The 9472-nt window shown below is 36.1% G+C and overlaps 1 long non-coding RNA gene across 1 annotated transcript; it reads right to left on the bottom strand.

The window, feature by feature from the left end:
- Positions 1 to 2605: 2605 nt before the first annotated feature.
- LOC145796654 (uncharacterized) lies at positions 2606 to 5893 on the bottom strand. Its single transcript, XR_014337145.1, has 2 exons — positions 5346 to 5893; positions 2606 to 4377 (listed from the first exon to the last, which is right to left on the bottom strand). It is a non-coding gene; the product is annotated as an uncharacterized LOC145796654 (long non-coding RNA).
- Positions 5894 to 9472: the final 3579 nt, after the last annotated feature.

Raw genomic sequence — 9472 nt, 5'->3', positions numbered from 1 at the left:
AATCGTCTAAATAACGGTATTTTAGTAAATTTCATCATGGAAGACCTTTGTATCACTCCTATTAGAAATAATGGAGGAAGACCTTTGTATCGTTGTATGTTGACGACAAATTGTTAGCTAGAAATGACATGGAGATGATTGTCGCCACTCAGAAGTGGTTGTCCTCTATTTTTTAAGGAAATGACGTAGGATAGGCAAAATTATGTGCTTGGAGTTAAATCTTGTGAGGTCGCTCTAAGAGACTTCTATGTTTGTCTCAAGAGACTTAAATTAAGTGGATCTTAGAACAATTTTGGATACACTATTCCAATCCCTATGTGAGCGTAGTTGGTAGTCTGATGTACGCTATGGTGTGTAATTGACCGGACATATGCTTTGTAACGAGTGTAGTCAATCGTTAGTAGAGTAACTCAGGACTTGTTCACTGACAAGCAGTGAAGAGGACTTTTTTGCCATCTTTGTACACGATGGAGTTAGAGTATGTTGCTTGTTTTGTAACAGTATTGGAGGCTGTTTGGTTTAGGAGATTTCTATAGCGCCTTAGGATCACGACTCTTGCAGATGAAGCCGTTATGATCCATATTGATAGTATGGTAGCTTTGGCATATTCGAGGGATCCTAATGTCCTTGTAGGACCAAACACATCGGCATTCATTTCACTTTATTCGAGGTGTGATTACACGAGGTGGAGGTAATCCTACAGCATATCTCCACTAGTAGGATAGTGGCTAATCCACTACTAGAGATACTTTCCAAACTCATGTTAGGAGTTTAGGATTTCATAGGATTTGATATATTTTGGATACCTCATTGACTTTGTTAGATCTTTTATGAGTATCTTATGCATAATTATTTATTCATGCGTTTTTATGACGTAATTGACACTATTAGCACACATTGTATATGAAATCACCAAGCTTAGATCGGACTTCTCACACTGGCGATCGCCTTAGCACTTGTAAAGCGAACGAGATGAGACATTAATTATCTTTGCGCTTAGAGAGCAAGCAAGGTAAATGTTTTGTGACTTGAGAAGTGAATAAAAATGATTTATTATTAGATGTTGCTTTAACATTGGCTAAGATTTAAAAAGTTGAACATGAAGTTATCTACAGTTTTATGAAGCCTGAATATAGCCGAATATAAGGTCTTAAATAGGTCTTGATGAGCGAATATGCTAAGAAACTCAAGTTAGTCGCTTGTATAGCGATTGGAAGCGCCAGGACTAAGATTCATATGATGTTAGAGAATGGCAAACCCAATTTAGTAGAAGCCCCGTCGTAGCATACATATTATACTGTATGTGCTACCATCGATGTCACGACCCCATTCTATCCCTAGTAGAATGATGCCATGATGGCCAGTAATCCGAGATTATCGAAGGCTAACTTACAAAGATTCATACAACAGAGTATACATATGGGGCGTACATGTGCAGAAGCAATAAATTTAAATCTAACTAGTCCATAAGAGCTGTGCATAGATTAAATGAAATAACATACATGTTAATATGGTTTTACAACTTGAATATAAAATAAAATAAACTTAACATTACATCTTGATCAAAAGGCTTCTCGAGCCCAAACATACAATATTGTCTACAAAGCTAAGAAGCATAATCTTCAAGATGATACAAAACATGAATAAAAGCATTTTCCACATAAAGTTTAGGCGACATCGCATTCTTGATCATCACCTACATATATATGAGGGAGAGGGATGAGCTGAAAATTCAGTGAATGATATAAGTAATAAAGGTTTGAATGAATGATATCCGAGATCTTTATCAAAACCATACATATCATAGCTTGTAACAAAATCAAGAGATGAATCGAGTTGATCAATCAAAGTCTTTCAAGCTTCAAAGGATGTTTACTAAAATCTACATAATACAAGGGATGACATTCATTGACAAAACAATGGAATAACCAACCCGGAATCGGTTAGACGAGCCCACCCGTCAGTGGCAAGGGAGATATCTAAAACAAGGGTGCTAGTTGCATTAAAGTCTCCTAGCACGGAGGACCTTTCAAAAATGTCATCAAAACAAACATAATACTTGATACAAAAACTAAAGGATAATCATTCATACTTGATCAAATACTTTTCTAAAACAAAGCAAAACTTTTATCAAAACATTATAACATAACTTTATTAAAAATACCACTCATAATAGCTCTCTGGATGTAGGGAATTAGGGAAAGAATCCAAGACCGACAAATACATAGCAATTCCATTGAATGCACTTCAAGAAGACAAGAAGTAATGCTCAAAGATGGTTATGCTATGCACTCTTAAAACAAGCTTCAAATGAGTAAAATAGATCTCAGCATTTGTTTCCAAAACCAAGTCAAGACAAAGAAAAACATGTGCTGGGAGTTAAATCAATGTTTTTCTTCTTGGAAAAGCATGTTGGGTACTAACTAGGTCTCGAAATAGATGCACAAAGATGAGTTGGGCCGAAATGGCCTAGCTGGGTGAACTTAGGATGTCACACCCCAAACCCGCCCCTAAAAGTTTGGGCATGACCTATTCAGAAACGGACATGTAACCTGGTAACATAACATACGGGGCCTTATTGGAAGCACGAAAAAAATGGAAATAATGAAACAAATAAACTCCATTGAGCTACTTCTACATGCCAGGATCTCATTCATCACATGCATTATAGTGGATAGATAAAGTTCCAACTATAACTCGGAGCATATACATACACATTTACAATGCCAGCCCCATGATTGGGCGTATACAAAAAAAAAAACAAACATGAAAGGATATACAACAACCTTAGAGGGACACCCATAAGCAAGTCAACATCTTAACAACTTGACAAAATAAATGGCTTATACAGTGCCTGGACATACGAAGGTTGACAAAAGAAAGCGGGCGTCTTGGCTAGGACTGACCACTTGATTGGTGACCTACAGAAACAGACATAATAGAGAGTGAGCCGGGCTCAGTGAATAGTAATACATAAATAAAATGATGCTTAACTTGAAACATAATACATGTCAATGTAATAGTCTGATTCTGTGCTAAGTACATAACGGCCTTAGGCCCAATCTTGCAACATAAACTTGATGGCTATAAGCCCTTGAAATGTGGTGGCACGAGGCCCTTGAAACATTGGCATAAAGCCCTTGAAACTTGTTTGACCTTGTAGTATATTCAAACTTGTAACATATACTTGAAACATACCTCAGCATACTTGAACTTGTAACATACTGGAAACATACCTGAAACATACTTGAACATCATTCATTAAGTCAAACGGAACATATTATAACTGGAGCGTTTCTTGTTGTGTCATGTCATTATCATACGCTTAACAATAAGAGACTAATTCACATTCTCATAAGAGTCACATAATAATGCTAAACTTTGCACTTATATCGTAGATTCTGAATAACTTCCAATTCATAAGCAACATAGCAACATAACTTCAAATTCATATGGATACACATAGCTACTCTTATATTTACTCAGAATCTATTCTTCAAGAATGAACATAAATTCTTTTGGGTAAATGACTTAATTCACGTGCTCTATTAATCAATAGTATACACCGTTGTTTAATCGTTCTTATATGTTAACATAGTTGCCTTGCCTTGTAATTAATAGAGTCCTAATAGTAACCGTTATATCATTCCCACGAGTTGACATAATTAACATAAAGTTAACAGGACAAAGTAAGCACATTTTCATTAGATTACAGATGACTTTATCGGTTTCACAATTCCACAGTTCGGCCCTTGGCCTGAGGGGTTCACACATTCACAATAGCCTTTAGGTTTCATAGATTCACAACTTAGCACATCGGCCTTCGGCCCTTTGGATTCACAAGTTCACAAGTTTGGCCCTTGGCCTCATAGCTTCATAATTTCACAAATGGCCCCTGGCCACATAGGTTCATAGTTCACAAATGGCCCCTGGCCACATAAATTCACAAGTCGGCCCTTGGCCTCATAAATTCACATATACATAAATTAGCTTTTGGGTTTCATAGGTTCACAATTCGGCTCTTGGCTTCATAGTTTCACAATTCACAATTCGGAAATTCATACTTCACAAATGGCCCTCGGCCACTTCGTTTCATATTTCACAAGTTGGTGATCCATACTTCACAAATTCGAGATGCATATTTCACAAATCCTTTTTGATGTTTCCATAATTTCACAATGTTCCTCATATAGCATACACCTTTGATGTTTCCATAATTTCACAATATTTACGTAGCATACATAACATACGTGTCAACATAATTCTTATGACAAAGATCATAACGTCGATAACAATAATCATTAATGGTTAAAGATACATCGAAGTACTACTACTCACAGTGCTACAACGGGGTGCTTGGCCCTCCTGAAGTATGCCCTGTACACATATATAACTTAGTCATTAGTTCTTTTTCCTTCCTTCATTATTCTTCACAAGCCTACCATTATCCATCCATTATACCACAATTTCCTCCATCTCAATATATCTATATATAGAAATAGAAGATTACCATTCTTGCAAACACAATATGAAATTTTAAATCAATCACTTCGATTCTAAGATAGGAAGGAATTGTATGGACATCTTCCACATTTTTCCAAAAATAAATCATTCTCTTGATTTTAATAACTAAGCAAGCCCATAAGTATTTAGCAAAATAATTTGGGATTAACCCATTTTGGAAAACTCTACATTTTAAGTCACAAAAATCAAAGTCAACATAGTTAATATCATCTCACATAATCACTACAATTCAACATAAGCAACATGATTCAACTCAACATCATTAAATATAATTCAACATAATTCAAGAGAAATTCTTAAATTCCATTTCAACATTCCATAACCGAGTTCATGTCATCTATATCATTTATAAATCATTTCCTCCAATTTCCTTCTCATTATAACATGATTTACATTGCTCATAACAAAATTCATTCGCAAATTTTAAACATAATTTTCAAACATAACCAAATTCCAATTAAACTTGTACATAGATAATTCAACCTACCAATTTCATGATTCAACTTTCAATTTGGGCCAAATAATTGATTATCATCAAAAATCAACCTAGGGTTTCTAGAAAAAGCTAGAAATTTCAAGAAAAATTCAAACTTCTTAACCCATTATTTTTTTCTTCCAATTTTCCCCTTGATTATATATCCTAGGTTCATAATCCATAATCTAAACCCAACAATAAAACCCCAAATTCTTCAAATCCGAAATCCCCAAATTTCCATAATATAACCCTATATGCTCAACATGTTGATTTTGCATTTATATACTCCAAAATACCAAAAATCTATCTATTTATGTAAGCATTGAAGGAGAACTAGGACCCCTACCTCAAGATTGAAAGCAAGGAAGCTAGGTCAAGAGCATAACTTCGAAATTTCAAAATCCAATCGGTTGAAAATGTTGATCTTCACTTGTTCTTCATTGTTGATGCAAAATCCATGGTTGATTTGTTGATAAAAGTGGAGGAAATCAAGGTTTTTAGGGCTAAGTTTTCGGACATGGAAGAGGGGAGAAGAAGAGAGGAAAAGAAAATGTAAGAAATGGTCCCAAAATCACGTTTTTTTAGCTGCTGTCCCGCACAGCCCGCACGTGCGGCGCTATTCCCCGCACGTGCGGCTCTGCTTCCAGCACAGATGTGGAAACTTCAAACGGGTATAACTCTCTCATCGGGACTCCTTTCTAGGCCATTCTTGTGTTCAAATTGAAGCCCCGGAAACAAGCTTTCCAATGGTTCCAACCTCACATTCAAATTCTAAGTATGGAAGGAGAAAAGGGCAAAAGAGTGACGGCTGGTCAAAAACTCAAACTCAAATTTGGGACTTTTTATCTAATCTTATCTATATATCTTGTTAATGCTTCGATCAAGGTTCCAAACATCATCCAAAGGTCCTCAATTATAATATTTATAGTTCACTTGCCAACCCATCAATATCAAGAGTCCGACAACCATACAAATTTTAAGGTGACAGGCACCACTATATATCAATCCGATGTGAATTTAAAATCCGAGTCGTTACATAGGAGGTCTTAGCCGAGGTGTGGTTTCGTTGGCCTAGGTGTGGGGCTGCCTACCGAGATGTTACAAAGTGTCGGCAAAGGTGTGCAGTGGTCAGCCTAGGTATGCATGCAAGATAGGTTAAGGTGCAAGTGATCATGCAAGGGACGCCAAGATTGGCCTAGGTGTGAGGTGTGGACAAGAGTGGGTCTCACAAACCACACTTAGGGAAATAGTGAAGTCTGGAAATCAGGGTTCCCTCTTAAAGAACATGAACATGAAGAACATGAATACTAAAATCATAACTCCTCATTCAAAATCTGAGATTTCATTATATGAGTTCAAAAACATGGACCTAGGTACCCACAAATGAAGATTTCATGAAAACAAACACAAAAACATGGAACTTGATGCAAACTTTTGGATCAAAACATGATTTTTCTTCAAGAACACAAGAACATCACTTTCTCTCTCTAAAGCAAAACTTTAAATCAATGCATAGCTCATGAATCATGCTAGATCATGCAATGTGATCAGATTAACGTAAAGAACAACAAGATGAGATCAAGAATCTAACCTCAAAACGCAAATCCAATGGTTCAAACTCTAATAATCAAGCTTGGAAATCTAGTTCTCACTCTAAGAACTTCTTCTTCTTCTTCTTCTTCTTCCTAGAGCTTCTCTCTCTACAAAGCAAAGATATGGCAAATGATATTGGTTTCTCAACTGCTAACTGACTTAAACCAGTATTGGGACACGTTGCATCATCTGGTCCAATCTCTTCAAAAAAAGTGGCAGAATGAAAAGACAAGGGTAGGTTAAAGTGTGTATAACAAGTAAGGTGGCATGGACACTCTGACAAGGCAATGATCCCGGATCAAAACATAGGCATCGGACAAGTAAGGTTTCTCTGATCTTGGCTAGGAAGGATAATGCTTGACCTGCCACACCTCAGCCTAGGTTATACAAGTCAAGGGACAAGATTGCTAGGTGCATAACAAGGCTGCAAGGTTCAAAGATCAAAGATCTTAGATGCCTAAATGTTAAACATCTCGGCCTAGATGATACACATCTCGGCCTAGGTGATACACACCTTAGCCTAGATGGTGCACATCTCGGCCAAGATGCCAGGGTGAAGGTGGAGGTCAATCAAGATGGTTCCAAGATGATCCTAGGTGTTGAAGCTCAATGGCCTAGGTGTAAGAGGTTCAAATGTGTAACCTAGGTATGAGGTAACAAAGGTAGATAGCCTAGGTTCAATACACAAAGCAAGGAACAAAACATGCATATAACACTTAGGCAAAACATATTAGCACAAAACCAGACAGGACCCTTTACTTAGGCAAAACGAATCAAAGTCTGTAGATGCCAACTTAACAAGGACAAATCATGTAAATTCATATGAGCATGACTAAGACAAGAATGAGGGTTGTTATAGTCGACTACTTAAAGGAGTGGCTAGATAGATCCTTGCTCTAGTACTGTGTAAGCCCTATTTGGCTAATATAGGCCTATTATATACCCTTGAACTTAGAACTATGTCATGAAGTAATGACATAATGTCACTATTTTAGCATGTCGTCCAATGGTTGTGATAAATGCGATCCAGAGGACCATGTCTAGGAAAGCGGTCAAGTTTGAGTGAATTAAAATGAGTGGCTAGGGAAGATTGTTGGAAATCATACTGTCACGCTCCAAATTTTAGACAATTAAATATTAAATTAGGACTAAATCTCAATCAATATTCTATCATTCAAATCCTAAGGGTGAAACAAAAATCTAAATATTTTCGTCTCAATTTGGTTTTGTGGGGGCCGAATATTGGGAGAAGTAAAGAGGCCGAATAATTGGACCTGGAGAGTCAAAATATATACATCGCATTCGGCCCCGTCTTATACATACAAATCCATAAGTACCTTATTTGGCCAAATAACCGGCTGGGTAAGGGGCCGAGTGAAGAGCGGTTTGCAACAAAAGGAGGCGAGTAAAGTTATACGGCGAATTGAAGGTGGGCCCAGCCCTGAGCCCCAAGAAAGAAAATATATAAATAGAAGAACATCAACCAAAGAAAGGTATGTGAGAATTATTACACTTAACTTAAGATACAAGTAACTAAGAAAGCATACACTGACTTAACCGTCGGAGTGCTAATTTCGACACCCCCGACCAGAGTGTTTATTCATTTTCAGGTTGCTAGCTGAGGATCTCGAGCATCCCAGTGGATCAAAAGAGTATTTCCAAACCACTTCCCTACAAGTTTAAGTAAATTTCAATGCTCAAAAAAAAATTTACAAGGGATAAAAAAATTAACAAAATGCCTACCAAACCATCCATCATAAATTCATAACTATCCAATACCTCCAACATTAAAGTAGCAATAAATAATCAAAACAACTTAAATAATATAAAGTTAGAAAATAACCCAGAATGTCAAATTATCAAAATACTAAGGTCATAAAAAAATAAATAAACTAATATCAATCCTAAACTCATGAAACAAAAGAAGTCTGAGAGACATGTCCTACAATCATAATTATTTCTCATCACCATCATAGTCCCAACTAATGCTACAAAGGAAGCTCGGCTACACTCAAACAGAACGCACCTGACATGCCAAGAAACAAAACGGGTCAGTATACAAGTAGATTGGTATGAGTAAAAGATTTGACACCCACATGTCCACCAGACACAAACAAAAGTATATTTAATTCTTATTACGGGACAAGACAAGTAGTTTCACCCACACTGAAACGAAGGGGCAGTTTCTCAAGATACGATGGCATTTAGTTTTTTACATGTACACAACTAAATATAAATTGAGTATAAAAAAACTAAAAATAATATGGTGGGTCAACCCTGCATAAAAAGAAAAGTTAGTAAGACCCACCATTCTGCAAAAAAATAAAGTTAGTTAATCATAAGTAAATTACTGAAGAAGTATACAAATGCACTACTTCATGCTTAAATCATTCGAATTGACCAAAACTTAAAGAACAAAAGTTGTACAAAATCAAATTTCCCAAAAGGAAATGTAGAAAGATTTAGTAGAAACTGAACAGGTTGAGAGAAAAACTTGATAGAAGAACCTAAATGGAATTCGACAGAAAAATCTAAAGCTGAAAATGAAAAGAAACTGCCCTAAGATGATTTTTTTCGGAAACGTTCAAAACACAAAAAGTATTCAGAATAATGTTTTACTTCAATTTACGCTAAATTAATGAAAATGAGATCATTTTGTGGGTTAAAACAGCATCTAAAGTCTGCATTGCTGAAATGAATAAAAATTATTATAACCAAGATCACCTGATTACAAGTTCTAATTGATCTTTTTAGTAAAAAAATTAAATATAAAAGCTGTCTAGAATTACATATACATGCCTCTGCCCAAATTTCGTAATTTATCGAGATTATTCACTATTTTTCGAGATGTACAAATCAAAACAATTCAAATTATGCCAA

Source organism: Camellia sinensis, chromosome 8, assembly GCF_055761805.1.
Source record: "Camellia sinensis isolate YWXY chromosome 8, ASM5576180v1, whole genome shotgun sequence".
Lineage (NCBI taxonomy): Eukaryota > Viridiplantae > Streptophyta > Magnoliopsida > Ericales > Theaceae > Camellia > Camellia sinensis.
Note: the sequence above shows the minus strand (reverse complement) of the source record. Positions and strands in the feature narration are given on the sequence as shown.